This window comes from Triticum urartu, chromosome 5A (genome assembly GCF_056163025.1).
Source record: "Triticum urartu cultivar PI428250 chromosome 5A, HENAU_Tu73, whole genome shotgun sequence".
Lineage (NCBI taxonomy): Eukaryota > Viridiplantae > Streptophyta > Magnoliopsida > Poales > Poaceae > Triticum > Triticum urartu.
The window spans coordinates 213,726,729-213,747,664 of record NC_141877.1 but is presented as its reverse complement, the minus strand read 5'-3'; positions in this window follow the sequence as shown (position 1 = coordinate 213,747,664).

Sequence of the window (20,936 nt, the reverse complement as noted above, 5' to 3'; positions counted from 1 at the left end):
GGAGCTATGGCCATAAAGAAGCGTGAGTTTCGCAACTTACGCCAAGGAGGAAGGACTGTTGGCCAGTATGTGGAAGAGTTTAGTAAGCTAGCCCGTTATGCCCCAGATGACGTTGCTACGGATGCAGCCAAGCAGGAGAAGTTTCTGGAAGGATTGAATGATGAACTAAGCATGCAGTTGATGGTAGCAAATTTCAACAACTACCAGGAGTTGGTAGATCATGCCATCATGATTGAAGGGAAGCAACAGCAGATTGAGAACCGTAAGAGGAAGTATGGACAGGGGAAGTATAACTCTGGAGCCCAGCAGAAGCCCCGTTTTACCCCTAAACCGGGATTTAAGTTTCAGCACACCCATGGAGGAGGTAGCTCGCACAACCATAATGGCCACAAGAATGGTAATGGGAATGGAGGAAGCAACGGCCAGAACCGAACAACCCCATCAACCCCAACCAAGAGAGACCTGAGTCAAGTCACCTGTTTCAAGTGTTCGAAGACCGGACATTATGCCAATGAATGTCCTGAAGGCCAGAATGGAAATGGCAATGGAAGCTCTGGGAAGAAGCCGAACCCTTTCAATAGGGGACAGGTGAACCACGTTAATGTGGAGGAGATTGAAGATCAGCCCGATGCAGTAATCGGTAAGTTTTTGGTTAAGTCATTTACTGCACTCGTTCTTTTTGATACTGGTGCATCGCATTCATACATATCAAGGGGATTTGTGGAAAAGTATAGCCTGCCCACTAGGATTCTTAAAACACCTATGCTAGTAAGCTCGCCAGGAGCAGAATACATGGCCAGACAAGGATGTTTTCAAGTACCATTGAGTATAGGAAGGCATGTATTCCCAACGGATTTAATTATTCTGGAATCCCAAGGTCTGGATGTGATTCTTGGTATGGATTGGCTGTCGATGTATGGAGGAAACATCGATTGCGCCAGTAAGACAATTTTGCTTACCACACCAGAAGGAAGAAGGATCAAGTATGTATCCCGGCATGTGCCAAACAGGACACAAGTGAATTACTTATCAGGAGTTGTGCAGGAGGAAGTACCAGTGGTAAAGGATTTTCCTGATGTATTTCCTGAGGAATTACCAGGCATGCCACCGGATAGAGACATTGAGTTTTTGATTGAGTTATTGCCAGGTACAGGCCCAATATCGAAGCAACCGTACCGGATGCCAGCAAAGGATTTGGTGGAAATTAAGAATCAGATTAAGGAGTTATTGGATAAAGGTTACATTCGCCCAAGTTCTTCACCTTGGGGATCACCTGTACTTCTAGTGGAAAAGAAGGATGGATCATTAAGGATGGTTGTAGATTATCGGGGATTGAATGAAGTAACCATCAAGAACAAGTACCCACTGCCAATGATTAATGATCTATTTGATCGATTACAAGGAGCTAAAGTGTTTTCCAAGATCGATTTGCGATCAGGGTACCATCAGTTGAAGATTCGAGAGCAGGACATACCTAAGATAGCATTCACCACAAGATATGGACTATATGAGTATACCGTTATGTCATTTGGATTGACTAACGCACCTGCCTATTTTATGAACCTGATGAACAAAGTGTTTATGGAGTTTTTGGATAAGTTCGTCGTAGTGTTCATTGATGACATCCTAGTTTATTCAAAGAATGAAAAGGAGCATAAGGAACATTTGCGTTTGGTTTTGGAGAAACTAAGGGAACATCAGTTATATGCCAAATTCAGCAAATGTGAGTTTTGGTTGAAGGAAGTTGGATTCCTCGGACACGTTATATCCGGAGAAGGTATAGCAGTTGACCCCACAAAGGTTGAGACCGTAACCGAATGGGAAGCACCAACAACAGTTGGAGAGATCCGGAGTTTTCTTGGACTCGCAGGATACTACCGGAGATTTATTGAGAATTTCTCAAAAATTGCGAAGCCTATGACGGAGTTGTTGAAGAAGGAAACTAAGTTCAAATGGACTGAGGAGTGTGAGGCTAGTTTCCAGGAGTTGAAGAAACGTTTGGTTACCCCACTAGTATTGATTTTGCCAGATCAGACCAAGGATTATGAGGTGTATTGCGATGCTTCACGTCGAGGACTTGGAGCAGTGCTTATGCAGGAAGGGAGAGTTGTTTCGTATGCATCACGACAACTGAAGCCTCATGAGTTGAATTATGCCACGCATGATTTGGAATTAGCAGCCGTAGTGCATGCGTTGAAAACGTGGAGACATTTCCTCATTGGAAATCATTGTGAGGTGTACACGGATCACAAGAGTTTGAAGTACATTTTCACGCAGAAGGAGTTGAACCTCCGACAAAGGAGATGGTTGGAGCTCATCAAGGATTATGACATGAGATTGCATTACCATCCCGGAAAGGCTAATGTAGTAGCTGACGCATTGAGCCGTAAGAGCCATGTCAATACCCTAGTGACGGGGAAAATACCAAAGGAATTAGCAGAAAACCTTCGTGAGCTATGTTTGGAAATAGTTCCGAGAGGCTATGTAGCAGCATTGGAGATTCAATCAACATTGATGGATAAGATCAGAGAAGCTCAGAAATCTGACAAGGAGATTGCTGCTATAAAGGAGAAACTTAGCAAAGGAAAAGCAAAGGGATTTCGTGAGGATGAGCACGATACCTTATGGTTTGAGGACCGTGTTTATGTGCCCAATGACCCGGAGATCAGGAAGTTGATTTTGCAGGAGGCACATAATTCACCATATTCGATTCACCCAGGGAATACCAAGATGTATTTGGATTTAAAGGAAACATTCTGGTGGACCGGAATGAATAAGGATATTGCAGTGTATGTAGCAGTTTGTGACGTATGTCAGAGAGTAAAAGCAGAACATCAAAAGCCAGCAGGATTGTTACAACCATTGCCAATACCCGAATGGAAGTGGGATAAGATAGGCATGGATTTTATCACAGGGCTACCCAGGACAAAAGCCGGATATGACTCGATATGGGTAGTAGTTGATCGTTTGACAAAGGTAGCACATTTCATTCCAGTTAAGACCACTTACACCAGTGCTAAGTTGGCAAAGATATACATGACTAGAATCGTTTGTTTGCATGGAGTTCCGAGGAGTATCGTATCAGATAGAGGAACCCAATTTACCTCAAAGTTTTGGAATCAGTTGCATGAAACTTTAGGAACCAGACTAGAGTTCAGCACAGCTTTTCATCCGCAGACAGATGGACAGACCGAGAGAGTCAATCAGATTTTGGAAGATATGCTGAGAGCTTGTGCACTAGATTATGGATCAAGTTGGGACGAAAACTTGACGTATGCGGAGTTTTCTTATAACAACAGTTACCAAACCAGTTTGAAGATGGCCCCTTTCGAAGCTTTATACGGAAGGAGGTGCAGGACACCGTTGTCCTGGAACGAAGTTGGAGACCGTCAATTCTTTGGACCAGATTTGATTAAGGAGTCAGAACGGAAGGTTAAGTTGATTCGCGATAGGCTCAAGGTAGCCCAGTCCAGGCAGAAGAGCTACGCAGATTCTAAACGCAAGGAGACAGTTTACGAAACCGGAGACAGAGTTTACCTTCGAGTATCCCCACTTCGAGGAGTTAAGCGCTTTGGAGTTAAGGGAAAGTTAACACCGTGTTTCGTTGGACCGTTTAAGATCGTGAAACGTATGGGAGAAGTCGCGTATAAGTTGGAATTACCAGAAGGACTGTCAGGAGTTCATGATGTATTCCATGTTTCTCAGCTGAAGAAATGTCACGCCGAGATGGCGGAGGTACCGCTAAGAGATACAGTGCCATTAGAAGCAATTCAGTTAAAGGATGACCTAACATATGAGGAGAAGCCAGTCAAGATTCTCGATTATGCCAGCAGAGTTACTCGCAGCAAGGTTATCAAGTTTGGCAAAGTTCAGTGGAACCACCACTCAGAAGATGAAGCCACCTGGGAGAGAGAAGAAGATTTGCTCAAAGACCACCCTCACCTACTTTCTAGCCAACCCGAATCTCGAGGGCGAGATTCATCTTAAGGGGGGTAGGTTTGTAACATCCCAAATTTTCAATTTGGAATGTTATACACTAGATCATATGCATATCATATTTTGTTGCATTTTGGTTGATCCTAGAAATTTCACGCAACTCAAGGACCCTCGGAGAGAGTTGGAGATTTCGTTATTTTCATATTTGAGAGTTTTCTTGAATTTTGAAAAATAGGATCATCTGATTTATTTATTTTATCTTCAATAAATTTTCCGGTGTCAAAATATATGAGAGAGGGAATAATATGACTTTCCCAAATTTAGGAAAAATGAAGATATAATAAATAGATCAATTTTGCTTTCCGGTGTTTATTTGCATTTTATTTGGATAGGGAAAAATGCGCGTTTTCGAAAATTGCATTTTAGGTCTGGAGAAAAGTTCATTTTGTTCGGCTCATTTTTAGGAGTCGGGGAAAATTTACTTTAGATTTTTCGTAGTTCGTTTAGATCCCTTTTTGTTTTTTTTCTGCGCGAGGAAACTATTTAAAAAAAAATTGAGCAGCGCCTTGGGCCAAAGGCCCAAGCCAAGCCACCTACCACTGCGCTCCCAGGCGCCAGGCGCCGAGCCAGGAGCCGGTCGGCCGCCGCCGCCTCTTGCTAGGACCGAATCCTTTTAGGATTCTAGGGCGCCCCCTTGTCCCCTTTTCCTTATTTCGTTTTCTTTAGTCCTACTCCGTTTATTTTCTAGATCTTTCCTACTCCTATTCTAATTCCTTGTCCTCTACCCCAAGTAAACCCCTCCCCTCCCCAATATAAATACCCAAGCACCCCCCCTCTAAACACATCAAATCAAAGCTCTTCTCCACACCGCGCCTTGCACCGCCGCGCCGCATCACACCGCGCCCTGCGTCACCGCCGCCGCGCCGCCTCACCCGCGCCGCCACCCCACACCCCGCGCCGCCGCCGCACCTCGCCGCCGCCGCCGCCGCCTCACCTGCGCCGCCACCCCACACCCCGCGCCGCCGCCGCACCTTGCCGCCGCCGCCCCACACTCGCGCTGCCGCCGCACCTTGCCCACGCCGCCGCCCTACGCCGACGCCGCCGGAGCCCCGTTCACCGGAGACCTCGCCAAGGTAGCCCCGCGCTACATCTATTCTTTTCCTCGGATCGTTTTCTTCTAATCGTTCCGATTCTTTTCTTCTCTAAACCCTTTCGGTTTTCTAGATCAGTTTTTCGATCGGTTTTTTTCTTCTTTGAAACCCTAGATCGGATTCGTTTTCTTCTCCGATTTAGTTGCCTTTGGACCGTTCGCCGGACCGTTCGTCCTAACGAACGTGATCACCGGATTCTTCTAGGTTAACGAACGTCCGTTCGTTTAACCGTTCTTCTTTTTCTTTTCGTCGGATTTATTCCGCGATCGCGATCTCAGATCCGATCTTCTTCCTAGTCTTTCTTTTCGCTCGTTTATCGGAATCAGGTGATTCAAGTGCCTGGAGTTTCGTCTCGAAACCGCCATTCCGTCTAATCAACTTGAACAAGCTTTTGTTACAGTAAAATTTTGACCTAGTTTCAACTTGCTAGAACCGAGTTGTTTTCTTCCGCCGTTTGTTTTTCGTTCTTTCTGGCAACCGGAGTTCTTAAGTTGAACTACCTGGTTCGTTCTCTTGTTCGAGTTTTACCTGTGCATTAGATGAGTACTTATTGTATGCTTGTTGTTTGTCTGCGATAGATTACCCGGATTGCGCCGCTTGTTACTTCGAAACCCTAGGACTCACGGATCATCAGCAAGGCAAGTAACACTTTGATCATACCTTTTCTACAACCCATGTTTTATTGCATTAGATCAATCCTCACACATTGCATGATTAGGATCTAATTAAATTGTGGGATGGGAAGTAGATGAGGTAGTACCTATTACCTGTATTATTATGAAACCTTTGGGAGTTACTTCTACGTTTGCTTATTATGCCATGCTATGCTAGTAGACGTGGATTGGGTGAGTGATATCCATGACAGATGTGAGATGATAATTTTAATGGTTTATTTAAGGTGGCAACTTAAACACACATCTGGGTGGATTGAGGCACCTGATGTCTATCAGGACTTGCCTGTTTTTTTTTGGACCGCCACCCAGGCTCAAAGGGATCATAAGATCTTTCATGCTAGAAACTTCCGTGTGCAGCCACATGCTACTATGGGCTCTGGCATAGTTGACTAAGTTGTGCGAACTCTTACGGGGTGGACTAGCAGATGTAGGGGATGTAGGTGTACCGGTCTACCCCACATGTAAGGTGCTAGTGCTTCTGAAAGACTATGTCTCGGTCATCCGTCTTCTCAAACACCATGTAGTGCGAGAAACCAAACGGAGGCGGTCGAGTCATGTGGGGAAAAGTGCGCAAACCTCTGCAGAGTTTACAAACTAATCATGATTAGCCGTGTCCCCGGTTATGGACAACTTGAGTATCTAGTACTTGAATATCATTGTGAATCTCAACATGTTACTTCTAATTAATGTTATTGGGTTTTAGTTACTTTTAATTGGGATTGAGAATGCTGTCAACCATTCTCAATGTTTCACAACCACCATGATAGTTAAATAAATTTATTCCTTTGTAGTAGGGAAAAATTGGCTTTACGCAAAACTGTAACCATAGAGCTTTCCACCAGCCATATATGCATATAGTATAGCTGTTTCATTCCATTACTCTCTATGTGTTACTTTGCCAGCATATTCCATGTGCTGACCCGTTTTCGGGCTGCAACGTTAATGTTGCAGACTTTTCAGACGACGATTGAGGTGTTTAGGTCGTGGTTCTATACTCAGTGATGCCGCTGGAGTTGATGGACCCATTTATCTTCCGAGTCTTCCGCTGTTATCGATATTATATGGCCTTCTGCCATATTTATTGTAATAAGTTCTTTTTGAGCCATCGATGTAATAAGTGTGTGATTGCAACTCTGCTATAAAACCTCGATGTACTGTGTGGTGTCAGCATTACTGATCCAGGGATGACACCGTAGCATAGTAGACGTGATCCATTCGGGTCAGGTCGCTACACCTACGGAAATATCTTTGCAAATGGCTGACAAATCCACTGCCATACCTATCGGTATCTGTGAGGATGTGCCCGTTGTTGTTGCTAATGTTACTATTTTGACTGACTTTGTTATACTTGAGATGCCCGAGGACGACAACATGTCGATTATCCTTGGTAGACCCTTCTTGAATACTGCAGGGGCTGTTATTGATTGCAATAAAAGCAAGGTCACTTTTCATATTAATGGCAATGAGCATACGGTGCACTTTCCGAAGAAACAATTCCAAGTGAATGGTATTAATGTTATTGAAAAATCTTCGACAATCACTATTGGAAGTTTTCAAATACCTCTACCTACTGTCAAAAATAAATATGAAATGCTTATTGTTGGGGAAATGTATATCCCCATTGAGGTAACTTAGTGATTTATGAAAGTTCTTCAGTTTCATGCTAATCGAAAGTGGTTGTTAATAATACTTGATCAACCTTATTAATGGATCATTTTTGAACGGTATGAAGTTGATGAATTTAGTAAGCACTACTTTCTGTCCCTACTTTTTATTCTATGTTTTTATTAATTAAGTAAAACAAAATGCCATGGTTTTCTCTGTTTTCTGAATTTCCTGTGCAATAAAAAATGACCCCAAAATAAAAGTTCTTAGAATGCTGTGAAAATTAATACGATTTTTTATGAATATTTGAGAATTTTTGGTGCAATAAACATCAGAGGGAGGTGCACTAGGTGGGCACAACCCACCTGGGCGCGCTAGCACCCCTAGTCGCGCCCTGGTGGGTTGTGGTCCCCACGCGGGCCTCCCCACTTACCTCTTCATACCACATTGTCACTTACCTCTAGAAAAAAATCCCCATTGCTCTCTCTCCTGTGTTCTTGAGCTGAAACCCGCGGATTTCGATCTGTTTTCTCAAAGCTCCATTTCTGAAACTATTTCGGGGGATTGTTGCTTGGTATGTGACTCCATCATTTGTCCAATTAGTTTTTGTTTTAGTGGTTTATACTTTGAATAATTAGCTACTCTTGGTGCTGCTGTAGATGTGCTTGCATGTGGAATTCTTAGTATTCTAAGTTGTTTGAATGCTTGCTATGGCATCTATGTATCCCTGTGATTGTCACTCCAAATTTTTTATTTTTAGAAAATTGTACTCGGACATGATGAACCTATTTGGAAGGAGTTCTTCGAGGAGACGATCCTCCGGGGCATCTTCTAGTGATAGTTTTGCTCGCCGGTCTTATGTTGAACCAAGTGAAAGTTCCACATGAGATGCTGCCACCAAGACATGCTTATGGCCTAGCGATGAATATATGATGCATGTGGGCATTAAGGAGGAATTTGAGCAATATGTTCACAATGCCGGCCTCGGTCCCTACCTATCAGATAAGTGTGTACAACATCAACTTCTCACTGAATCACTTGTCAAAGGATTTAAATATTTCCCACGTGAGTCTAGGGTGTCGTTTATGCTTTATGATAATCCTTATACTATCCCACTGGAGAATTTTGCTTACCATTGCAAACTGCCATTTTGGGGTTCACTTGATGAGCCACCAACGGTTGAGTATGAGCATTTCTTGATTAGCCTTTGCTATGGTGAAAATAGGGGAGTGAGACAAGGAAGAATAAAGAGCATTCATTTTCCCATAATTCAGTATTTTGCATTATTTAACGGGAAATGCATAGTAGGCAAGCAAGACTGTAGCATACTTTGTGCGCCAGACTTGAGCTTCCTTCACACCGCTCTCATTGGTGAAAGGAATTATAACCTTGGAGTGATTGTTGCACGTAGACTCCAGCACAATGCTAACAGTGGTTGGTTCTATGGTGGAATTTATGCCACGCGTTTAGCACGGGAGCTGAGTGTTTCGCCTTTCCCCTTTGATCCTATCCTACCCACGCGGTGTTTAGATTTTGACACTCTGAAGGATCACAAGATTCTCAAGGGAAGGGCTGATAACTTCACTTATAATCTAATGTTTAACCAAAAATCTATTGTGGACACATATTTGCCTGCGCCTACTCTTTTTGATTATAACAGCAACAGAAGATATTTTGTTCTTGAGAGCGAGGCCGGAGCTCATAATGCAGCAGTGGCGGCGGCATGACGTGCTGAGGCATACGTACCGCGAGCCTCCGTGAGCTACCACGCTGACTACTATCCGGGCTACTGACCGACTACCAAGTTAGGCCAAAAGCCTAAGCTTGGGGGAGTACGTGTCTCTCACCGACATTACATTCATGTCCACTTATTTCATTCATCGGTGCTCGCACTTTTTCATTATATCATCCATGCTTAGATTATTTTCTTGCTTTCTTCTTGTGTGTTTGAAAAACTTTAGAAAAACCAAAAAAATTAGTCGTGGTTAATTTACTTTATATGCATGCTTAGCTGTAGTATTAAAAAGAGAAAACCCAAAAAGATTTCCTTGTTCTTCTTTTGCTTGTTGGGAGCTTTCCCGTGTAAATAGTTTTCCTTGTTTTGGATTTTCCCTTTTATTTGTTTGTTGAAGAAAACAAAAAACTCCAAAAATATTTTACTGTGTTTCTCTGAAATTCTTTTCTTTTATTCGAGTTGTACCGAGGAGAAGACCACGATGAAAATGCTGAGTGGCTCTCATATGAATAATTGTTGAACTAATAAAGAGCCCATTTTACCTTGTATCCTCCTGTTGAATAAAATGTTTGCATATTCCAGCTTAGTCCATGGCACTCTTTCACTATTATTATTTTCATATCATTCGGTCGTGCAAGTGAAAGGGAATAATGACGACATTCGATGAACCCGCCGTGGCAAAGAGAAACTGGTATGAACTCAACTTGTCTTGTGTGTGTAAATATGTTTAACCTAGCGTCCATGATTCAGCCTGTTTTGATTAAACATGTTTGCGATGACAATTAGTGATTATAGTTTCTCATGCCATGCATAAGTAGCTGGGAGTTAATAATGATTTAGCTTGGATATCAACATAGTGTTAAAATGATTGTGACGTAGTATCATGATATGGTATCCTCCTCTGAATGTTCAAGTGGCTTGACTTGATACATGTTCATGCATGTAGTTGAATCAAAACCAACATAGCCTCTATAATGTTTATGTTCATGGTGTTTATATCCTACTCATGCTAGTGTCCAATGTTACTTACACATAATGCATGGTTATGATCGTTGTTGCTCTCTAGCTGGCTGCTTCTCAATCTTAATTGCTAGCCTTCGCCTGTACTAAGTGGGGACTCTGCTTGTACATGAAAACCTTGAACCCAAAGTTATTCTAGATGAGTCCACCATACCTACCTATATGCGGTATTACCCTGCCGTCCTAAGTGAATTTGCATATGCCACCTCTAAAAACTTCTAAAAAATTATCCGTTTTGTGTGCCTGGATCGTTCATGGAACGACATGAGGTGGTCGATATCTTCCGTGCTAAGCAGGTTATTCTCAGGTTGAGTGTTTATTCACTCGCCATCGCATGAGAAAATGGGCGGTAATAGGGATTCCCAGTCCCAAACTGCAAACATGAAAAAGAGTTCATCTCTAAAACAATCAAACAAAAGCTCCCAATGGAGTCAAAACCTTCACTTTTACCGCTTGGGAACCGCCACTAGCGTGCTTATCATGGAAGATGTTGATAACTGATGGTCGTGAAGTGAATGAGAAGGGTGCATGTCTCAAAATATCATTTATCTCTGTTTTAAAAACTGAGCTCTAACACCTCTTCAAATCATTGCTTCCCTCTGCGAAGGGACTTTCTATTTATTTTTATGTTGTGTCACCACCTTCTAAAACAAGCGCCAGAAACTAAGTAGAGCACAATTATAACACCCCAAATTTTCAATTTGGAATGTTATACATAGATCATCCTTGCATATCATATTTTATTGCATTTCGTCTTGCGATCCTCGAAATCATAAGCAACTCAAGGACCCTCGAAGAGAGTTGGGGATTTCCCCGGTTTTCAAATTTGAATTTTATCAAATTTCGAAACGAGGATTTCTGGTTTAACTATTTTTCTCTCCGAAAATATTTCATATTAAAATATATGAGAGGAGATAATATGACTTCTCCAGAATAAATGAAATATTGGAGGAAACATATTAAAATCAATTTTTGATTTTATTTGGATTTTATTGCAATATTGTTTGCATTAGAAAAATTGCACGTTTTCAAAATTGCATTTAGGGCCAAGAAAATGTTCATCTCGTTCTAAATATTTTATTTAGACGGAGAAAATTTGTTTTGGCATTTTAGAATTTTATTTTATTTTCTAGGATTTTTTTAGTTTCGGCGGATTTTTTTTTAAAAACGCGCCAAGGGCTAACTGGGCCGAAGCCCAGCTGCCGGCCCACCACCCCCACGCCGCCGTCTCCTAGCGGGAGCCGCCGCCGCCGCGCCGCCCGAACCTGAGTCTGGCTCGGACTCCGCTTCCTCGCCGTGCCCCCTCCCCCAAGGCACCGCCCCTTCTTAAAAGCCGCCGCCCCGCCGCCCTTGGAGCCACCCCACCCCGCCACCACAAGCCGCCGACTCCGCCGCCGCAAGCCGCCCATCGCCGCTGCCGCGCCGCCCCGCCACCCCTTGCCCGCTGCCGCGCCGCTCGTCGCCTGGAGCCGCCGCGGCCGCCCGTTGCCCACGCCGCCGCCGCCCCGCGCTGCGCCGCCCCTCGCTGGAGCCGCCGCCATGCCGGACCTCGCCGGAGGTATAGCGCCGTTCGTTTTTTTTGAAAACCGGATCGGTTTTCGTTAAAAAACCCTAAGTCGTTTTTTTTCGGTTCGCCGGGTTTTCCCGGTTTTTCTTTTAGCGGACGTTCATTTTAACGAACGGTTTTGTCCGTTAGTTATAGATAACGAATGCTCGTTCGTTAGCCTGTTCGTCAGTTTTCTTTTATCGGATTAATCCGCGATTATTCCTGATCGCGATTTCTGATCCGATTTTCGTTCTAGTTTATCTTTTCGCTCGTTAGTCGGAATCAGGCGATTCAAGCGCCTAGATCTTCATCTCGAGACCCTCTTTTCACTTAACCCACTTGCACAAGTTTTTGCTACTGTAAAATTTGACCTAGGTCCAGATTAGTAAACTGATCTTGTTTCTTTCGCCGTTTGAGTTTCGTTGCTCCGTTCGATTTGATTCTTTTTGCAAACCGGAGTTCTTAAGTTGAACTTTCTGGTTAGATCTTCTTTTATTTGAGTTTTACCCGCGTTTCTTTGCTTGATTGCTTATGCATGCTATCCTCTGTTTGCAATAGAATTCCCGGAGTGCGAAGCGTGTTATTTGGAGTCCCTAGGTTTCGCGGATCATCAGCAAGGCAAGTAACATTTTGATCATACCTTTTTATCACCCAGTTTTTATGCATTAGTACCAATCCTCAAACATTGCATGGTTAGGATGTCATTAACATGTGGATTGGGAAGTAGTTGATGAGATAGAACCTATTACCCCGTTACATTCAAACCCTTGGGAGTTACTCTTACGCGTTGCTTATATTGCTATGCTATGCTCGTAGACGAGGTTTGGGTGAGTGAAATCCATGATAGATGTGAGATTGTTAATTAATGGTTCAACTTAAGGTGGCAACTTAAATACACATCTGGGTGGACCGAGGCACCTGGAGTACCCAGTGTTGCCTGTATTTTTTGGAAATCCCGGAGTACCCGTGTGATCTTCCTACGGACCGCCACCCAGGCTCAAAGGGACTGAGATTATTCATGCTAGAAACTTCCGTGTGCAGCCACAAGCTATTATGGGCTCTAGCATAGTTGAGTAAGTTATGTGAAGCTCTTGAAGAGGTGGATCAGCAGGTAGTGGGTTGTAGGTTTGGTATGGTCTGCCCGGAGTAGAGAGTTAACGTTTCTGAAAGACTGTGTCTTGGTCATCCGTTTCTCAAACACCATGTAGTGCGAGAAATTCAATGGAGGCGATCGAGTCTTGTGGGGAAAAGTGTGCAAACCTCTGCAGAGTGTATAAACTAATCATGGTTAGCCGTGTCCCCGGTTATGGACATCTTGAGTATCTAGTACTTGGATTATCCTATGTATCTCATCACTCTAAATTAATATTGTTGGGTTGTTAATTACTTTAACTGGGATTGAGTTGGAGGAACCTTCTCAATGATGTTTCAACTACCATGATAGTTAAAATTAAAATCTATTCCTTTGTTGTAGGGAAAAATTGGCTTTTCGCAAAACTATAACCATAGAGCTTTCCACCAGCCAAATATGCATGTAGTGATAGCATTATTCTGTTCTTGCTCTACTGTGTTATTTTGCCAGCATATTCCATGTGCTGACCCGTTTTCGGGCTGCAACGTATTATGTTGCAGACTTTTCAGATGAGGAGTAAGGTTCGTTAGGTCATTGCCGTGCAGCTCAGCTATGCCGTTGGAGTTGATGGACTCACTTTATCTTCCAAGCCTTCCGCTGTTATCGTATTAGATGACCTTAAGCCATATTTATTGTAATAACTTCTCTTTGGAGACATTCGATGTAATAAGTGTGTGATTGCTACTCTGTTATAAATCCTCGAGTACTGTGTGTGTCAGCATTACCGATCCAGAGATGACACTGAAGCACAGAGACTTGACCATTTGAGGTCGGGTCGCTACAAGATGGTATCAGAGCACACGCTGAGTGTAGGACACGACCACTAAGCTAAAAGCCATAGATCACTATTCTCTTCTCATTTCTGACTCCTCTCCATTTTCTACTCTTTAGGATGGCAGATGCAAGGAACAAGTTTGCAAAACCGGATGAAGAAGCACCTTTTGGACGACACTTGAAGGAAGTCACTAGGTACCAGAACATAGGAATACCAAGCTTCACCGGGACCTACAACGCCACTTTACCAGAAGAGGAGCGATGGATGATTCAAGTTCAAGTTCCAGGAAGGACCTTCACGCCAGTCACTAAACCCATAGAGTTTTCCTTCGATGCACCAACCCGGAGTTTAGGAAGAGTATGGCAGCTCACATCACCATGGGACGCATTGGAGAAGTTTACCAAAAGGAACTTAAGGATACTATCTACCAGATCTATGGGCGACGAGATGAGCAATGGGAGATGATCAGCACCAAGAAGGATAGATCAATTGTAGCTTTCATCCAGGAACTAAACCAACACATTCGACGCCAGGAGAACCAGATGTGCGCAGGCATGATAGATCTGAAGAAGGAAATGACTAGGATCACGGAACTGGAGGAAGAACTCAAGGCTACACGTGAAGATTATGAGGAGGAAATCGTCGTACTAGTGGAGAAGAATGACGACCTGATTAAGAAGATCAGAATATTCATGGGAGACCCCACACCAGTAGAAGAAGACGAAGAACCCAAGGAGATTTGCCCGGAAGACTACATCATCATCGACGACAGCGACTCCGACCTTAGCGATGATGACTTTGAAGATGAAGCTGGAGCAGATATCATGGAGTCTGCAACTGAGGAATATTTTTAGTAGACCACCATATCAGTAGTAGTATTCCACCATGTAAATAGAGTAGTCCGAGCACTTTTACGATAGTTAGACCGATTTTATGCCTTGCTTGATTGATTGAGTGAAATGTTTGTGTTTGTCTCATGTGCATACGGGTAGTGCTTTCTCATTAGACCTCATTCTATTCTAATCTCTCCCCTCTAAGCCCATCAGATGCCTCCGAGACGTGACCCCGGATTTGCTTTCCCACCGGAGCTCACTCAGTTGATCCAGCAGTAGAATACCCTGATGCAGTTGTTAGCTCAGAACCAAGGCAACAACAACAACTACAACAATCCACCACCACCACCACCACCACCAGTTGACAACTTAGCCCGTTTCCTGAGGTTGCAGCAGCTAGTGTTTTCCAGTAGCACCGAGCCTATAGTAGCAGATGATTGGCTCTGCAGGATTGGAAGGGAGTTAACGACTGCAGGATGTACTGATGCTGAGAAGGTGCGTTTTGCCGCACATCGGTTGGATGGACCAGCAGCATCATGGTGGGAGAATTACACTCTAACCTACCCTATAGCCATGGTGACATGGGACCAATTTCAGCAAGCCTTCCGTACAGCCCATGTCTCAACTGGAGCCATGAATTTGAAGAAGCGTGAGTTTCGCAACTTACGCCAGGGGAACCGTACTGTGGCTCAGTACACAGATGAGTTTAGCAAGTTATCTCGCTATGCCCCTGATGATGTGGCCACAGATGCCGCAAAGCAGGAGAAGTTTATGGAAGGGCTGACTGATGAGATGAGCATGCAGTTGATGGTGGCAATATTCACCAACTACCACGATTTGGTAGATAAGGCTCTTATGATTGAAGGGAAGCAACAGCAGATTGAGAGCCGTAAGAGGAAGTATGGACAAGGGAGGTATAACTTAGGAGCTCAGCAGAAGCCTGCCTAACCCCGAACTCGGGAGGACTTGTTCATAACCATGGAGGCCACACCCATAATGGAGGAAGTAACCATAATCATACTGGCACAAGGAATGGGAATGGGAATGGAGCAAGCAACAATCAGAACCGCCCCAATCCAGCCACACCCACCAAGAGAGACCTAAGCCACGTTACTTGTTTCAAGTGCGGGAAGACTGGACATTATGCCACGGAGTGCCCTGAAGGGAAGAATGGAAACGGAAATGGGAGCGCTGGGAAGAAGCCCAATCCATTCAACAAAGGACAAGTGAACCACGTTAACGTGGAGGAGGTTGAAGAGTAGCCAGACGCGGTTATAGGTAAGTTTTTGGTTAAGTCAATTACCGCTCTTGTTCTTTTTGATACTGGTGCATCACATTCATACATATCAAGGGAATTCATGGATAAGTTTAAACTACCGACCCAAACACTTAGGACCCCTCTGTTAGTAAGTTCACCTAGAGCAGAGTATATGGCTAGTCGATGGTGCGACCAGATATCCTTAACCATTGGCAACCATGTTTTTCCGTCCGACCTAATTATCTTGGAGTCACAAGGATTGGATGTGATATTCGGAATGGAATGGATGTCAAAGTATGGAGGAAATATTGACTGTGTTAGTAAGTCAATTTGTCTCACCACCCCGGAGGGAAAAAGGATCAAGTATATATCTAGGCATGCGCCAATAAGTAGCCAAGTAAATACCCTCATGGGAGTTGTTCAGGAGGAAGTGCCTGTAGTAAAGGATTATCCGGATGTTTTCCCAAAGGAGTTACCAGGCATGCCACTAGATCGAGATATCGAGTTTTTGATAGAGCTATTGCCAGACATAGGGCCAATGTCCAAGAGACCCTATAGGATACCCGCGAATGATCTGGAGGAGATTAAGAAATAGATCAAGGAGTTATTGGAGAAAGGTTACATTCGACGGAGTTCATCACCATGGGGAGCCCCAGTGCTTTTGGTTGAGAAGAAGGATAAATCCCTAAGAATGGTTGTTGATTATCGAGCCTTGAATGAAGTGACGATCAAGAACAAGTACCCATTGCCGATGATCAATGATATGTTTGACCAGCTGCAAGGAACTAAGGTGTTTTCGAAGATCGATTTGCGATCAGGATATCATCAGTTGAAGATTCACGAGAAGGATATACCAAAGACAACATTCACCACACGGTATGGGTTATACGAATATACGGTCATGTCGTTTGGATTGACTAACGCCCCTGCCTATTTCATGAGCATGATGAACAAAGTGTTCATGGAATATTTGGACAAGTTTGTTGTGGTGTTCATTGATGATATAATGGTATATTCGAAGAATGAAGAGGAACACAAGGAGCATTTGCGTTTAGTTCTCGAGAGACTCAGGGAACATCAATTGTATGCCAAGTTCAGCAAATGCGAGTTTTGGTTGAAGGAAGTCGGATTCCTTGGAGATGTTATATCAGGAGAAGGTATAGCAGTAGACCCCACCAAGGTTCAGCCAGTCACTGAATGGTTGGCACCCACTTTAGTTAGCGAGATCCGCAGTTTTCTTGGACTCACAGGATACTATCGGAGATTCATTGAGAATTTTTCCAAGATTGCAAAGCCAATGACAGAATTTTTGAAGAAGGATACAAAGTTTAAATGGACGGAAGATTGCGAGGCAAGTTTCCAGGAGCTGAAGAAACGTTGACTACAGCCCCAGTGTTGACATTGCCAGATATATGAAAGGATTTTCAAGTGTATTGCGACGCCTCTCGCTTAGGACTTGGAAGTGTGCTTATGCAGGACGGAAAAGTTGTTTCGCATGCCTCACGACAACTAAAGCCACACGAGTTGAATTATGCCACACATGATTTGGAGCTAGCAGCCGTAGTGCATGCGTTGAAGACTTGGAGACATTACCATATTGGAAACCATTGTGATGTGTACATGAACCATAAGAGTTTAAAGTACATTTTCACCTAGAAGGAACTGAACCTTAGGCAGAGAAGATGGTTGGAGCTTATAAAGGATTATGACATGAAGCTTCACTATCATCCAGGAAAGGCCAATGTCGTAGCAGACGCTTTGAGCCGGAAGAGTTATGCTAATACCCTAATAAGCACGAGATTGCCGAAGGAGTTAGCCGAGGATCTCCGGGAACTTTGATTGGAGATTGTTCCTAGAGGTTTTGTTGCAACAATGGAGGTGCAGTCTACATTGTTGGGAAAGATTCGAGAAGCTCAGAAGGATGACAAAGAGGTTGCCGAGATAAAGGAGAAAATGAGCGAAGGAAAGGCCAAAGGTTTTCATGAGGATGAGCATGACACCTTATGGTTTGAGGACCGTGTTTATGTGCCCAATAACGCAGAGATCAGGAAGTTAATACTTCAGGAGGCACATGACTCGCCATACTCGATACACCCCGGAAACACCAAGATGTATTTGGATTTGAAGGAACATTTCTGGTGGACAGGGATGAAGAAGGATATCGCCGAGTATGTAGCTGTATGTGATGTATGTCAGAGAGTGAAGGCTGAGCATCAAAGGCCAGCAGGATTGTTACAGCCAATGCCAATACTCGAATGGAAGTGGGATAAACTTGGCATGGATTTTATCACCGGATTGCCCAAGACCAAATCAGGATATGATTCTATATGGGTAGTAGTTGACCGTTTGACCAAAGTGGCACACCTTATCCCAGTGAAAACAACTTATGCTAGTGCAAAGTTGGCCAAGATATATATGACCAGGATCGTATGTCTGCATCGAGTTTCGAGGACCATCGTATCAGGTAGAAGAACATAGTTTACTTCAAAGTTTTGGCATCAGCTGCACCAGACTTTGGGAATGAGATTGGAGTTTAGTACAACATTTCACCCGCAGACGGATGGACAGACCGAGAGAGTCAATCAGATTCTGGAGGACATGTTGAGAGCCTGTGCGCTAGATTATGGATCTAGTTGGGATGACAATCTGCCTTACACAGAGTTCTCATACAACAATAGTTACCAAGCCAGTTTGAAGACGGCACCATTCGAAGCCCTGTATGGACGAAGGTGCAGAACACCATTGATGTGGGATGAAGTCGGAGACCGACAGTTGTTTGGACCAGACTTGATCAAAGAGTCTGAGGAGAAGGTTAAACTGGTCCGAGATAGACTGAAGATAGCTCAGTCCAGACAGAAGAGTTATGCAGACTCGAAATGCAAGGAGGTAACCTATGAAATTGGAGATCGAGCATATCTGCGAGTATCGCCTCTGCAAGGAGTGAAACGTTTTGGAGTTAAGGGAAAGTTAGCCCCAAGGTTTGTAGGACCGTATCGTGTTTTGGAACGGATGGGAGAAGTTGCCTACAAATTGGAGTTACCTGAAGGACTGTCAAGAGTTCACGATGTGTTTCACGTTTCCCAGTTGAAGAAGTGCCATGCTGAGATGGCCGACATACCACTAAGAGATACCGTACCCTTGTAGGCGATTCAGTTGGACAATGACCTGACTTACGAGGAGAACCAGTCAAGATTTTGGAGTTTGCTAGTCGAGTCACCCGCAGCAAGGTCATCAAGTTTTGCGAAGTTCAGTGGAGCCACCATACCGAGGACGAAGCCACTTGGGAACGAGAGGATGATCTCCGCAAAGACCACCCACGCCTATTTTCTAGCCAACCCGAATCTCGAGGGCGAGATTCATCTTAAGGGGGGTAGGTTTGTAACATCCCAAATTTTCAATTTGGAATGTTATACATAGATCATCCTTGCATATCATATTTTATTGCATTTCGTCTCGTGATCCTCGAAATCTTAAGCAACTCAAGGACCCTCGGAGAGAATTGGGGATTTCCCCGGTTTTCAAATTTGATTTTTATCAAATTTCAAAACGAGGATTTCTGGTTTAACTATTTTTCTCTCCGAAAATATTTCATATTAAAATATATGAGAGGAGATAATATGACTTCTCCAGAATAAATGAAATATTGGAGGAAAAATATTAAAAATCAATTTTTGATTTTATTTGGATTTTATTGCAATTTTGTTTGCATTAGAAAAATTGCATTTTAGGGCCAAGAAAATGTTCATCTCGTTCTAAATATTTTATTTAGACGGAGAAAATTTGTTTTGGCATTTTTAGAATTTATTTTATTTTCTAGGATTTTTTTAGTTTCGGCGGAATTATTTAAAAAAAAATGCGCCAAGGGCTAACTAGGCCGAAGCCAGCTGCCGGCCCACCACCCCGCGCTGCCGTCTCCTAGAGGGAGCCGCCGCCGCCGCGCCGCCCGAACCAGAGTCCGGCTCGGACTCCGCTTCCCGGCCGTGCCCCCTTCCCCAAGGCACCGCCCCCCTCCTTAAAAGCCGCCGCCCCGCCGCCCTTGGAGCCACCCCACCCCGCCGCCGCGAGCCGCCGACTCCTCCGCCGCAAGCCGCCGTGCCGCCCGTCGCCGCTGCCGCGCCGCCCCGCCGCCCCTTGCCCGCTGCCGCGTCGCCCGTCGCCCGGAGCCGCCGCCGCCGCCCGTTGCCCGCGCTGCCGCCGTGCCGGACCTCGCCGGAGGTATAGCGCCGTTCATTTTTTTGAAAACCGGATCAATTTTCGTTAAAAAAACCCTAAGTCGTTTTTTTCGGTTCGCCGGTTTTTCCCGGTTTTTCTTTTAGCGGATGTTCGTTTTAATGAACGGTTTTCGTCCGTTAATTACAGATAATGAACGTTTGTTCGTTAGCCTGTTCGTCAGTTTTCTTTTATTGGATTAATCCGCGATTATTCCTGATCGTGATTTCTGATCCGATTTTCGTTCTAGTTTATCTTTTCGCTCGTTAGTCGGAATCAGGTGATTCAAGCGCCTAGATCTTCGTCTCGAGACCCTCTTTTCGCTTAACCCACTTGCACAAGTTTTTGCTACTGTAAAATTTGACCTAGGTCCAGATTAGTAAACGGATCTTGTTTCTTTCGCCGTTTGAGTTTCGTTGCTCCGTTCGGTTTGATTCTTTTTGCAAACGGAGTTCTTAAGTTGAACTTTATGGTTAGATCTTCTTTTATTTGAGTTTTACCTGTGTTTATTTGCTCGATTTCTTATGTATGCTATTGTTTGTTTGCGATAGAATTCCCGGAGTGCGAAGCGTGTTATTTGGAGTCCCTAGGTTTCGCGGATCATCAGCAAGGCAAGTAACACTTTGATCATACATTTTTATCACCAAGTTTTTATGCATTAGTACCAATCCTCAAACATTGCATGGTTAGGATGTCATTAACATGTGGGTTGGGAAGTAGTTGATGAGGTAGAATCTATTACCCTGTTACATTCAAATCCTTGGGAGTTACTCTTACGCATTGCTTATATTGCTATGCTATGCTCGTAGACGAGGTTTGGGTGAGTGAAATCCATGACAGATGTGAGATTGTTAATTAATGGTTCAACTTAAGGTGGCAACTTAAATACACATCTGGGTGGATTGAGGCACCTGGAGTACACAGTGTTGCCTGTATTTTTTGGAAATCCCAGAGTACCCGTGTGATCTTCCTATGGACCGCCACCCAGGCTCAAAGGGAACTGAGATTATTCATGCTAGAAACTTCCGTGTGCATCCACAAGCTATTATGGGCTCTAGCATA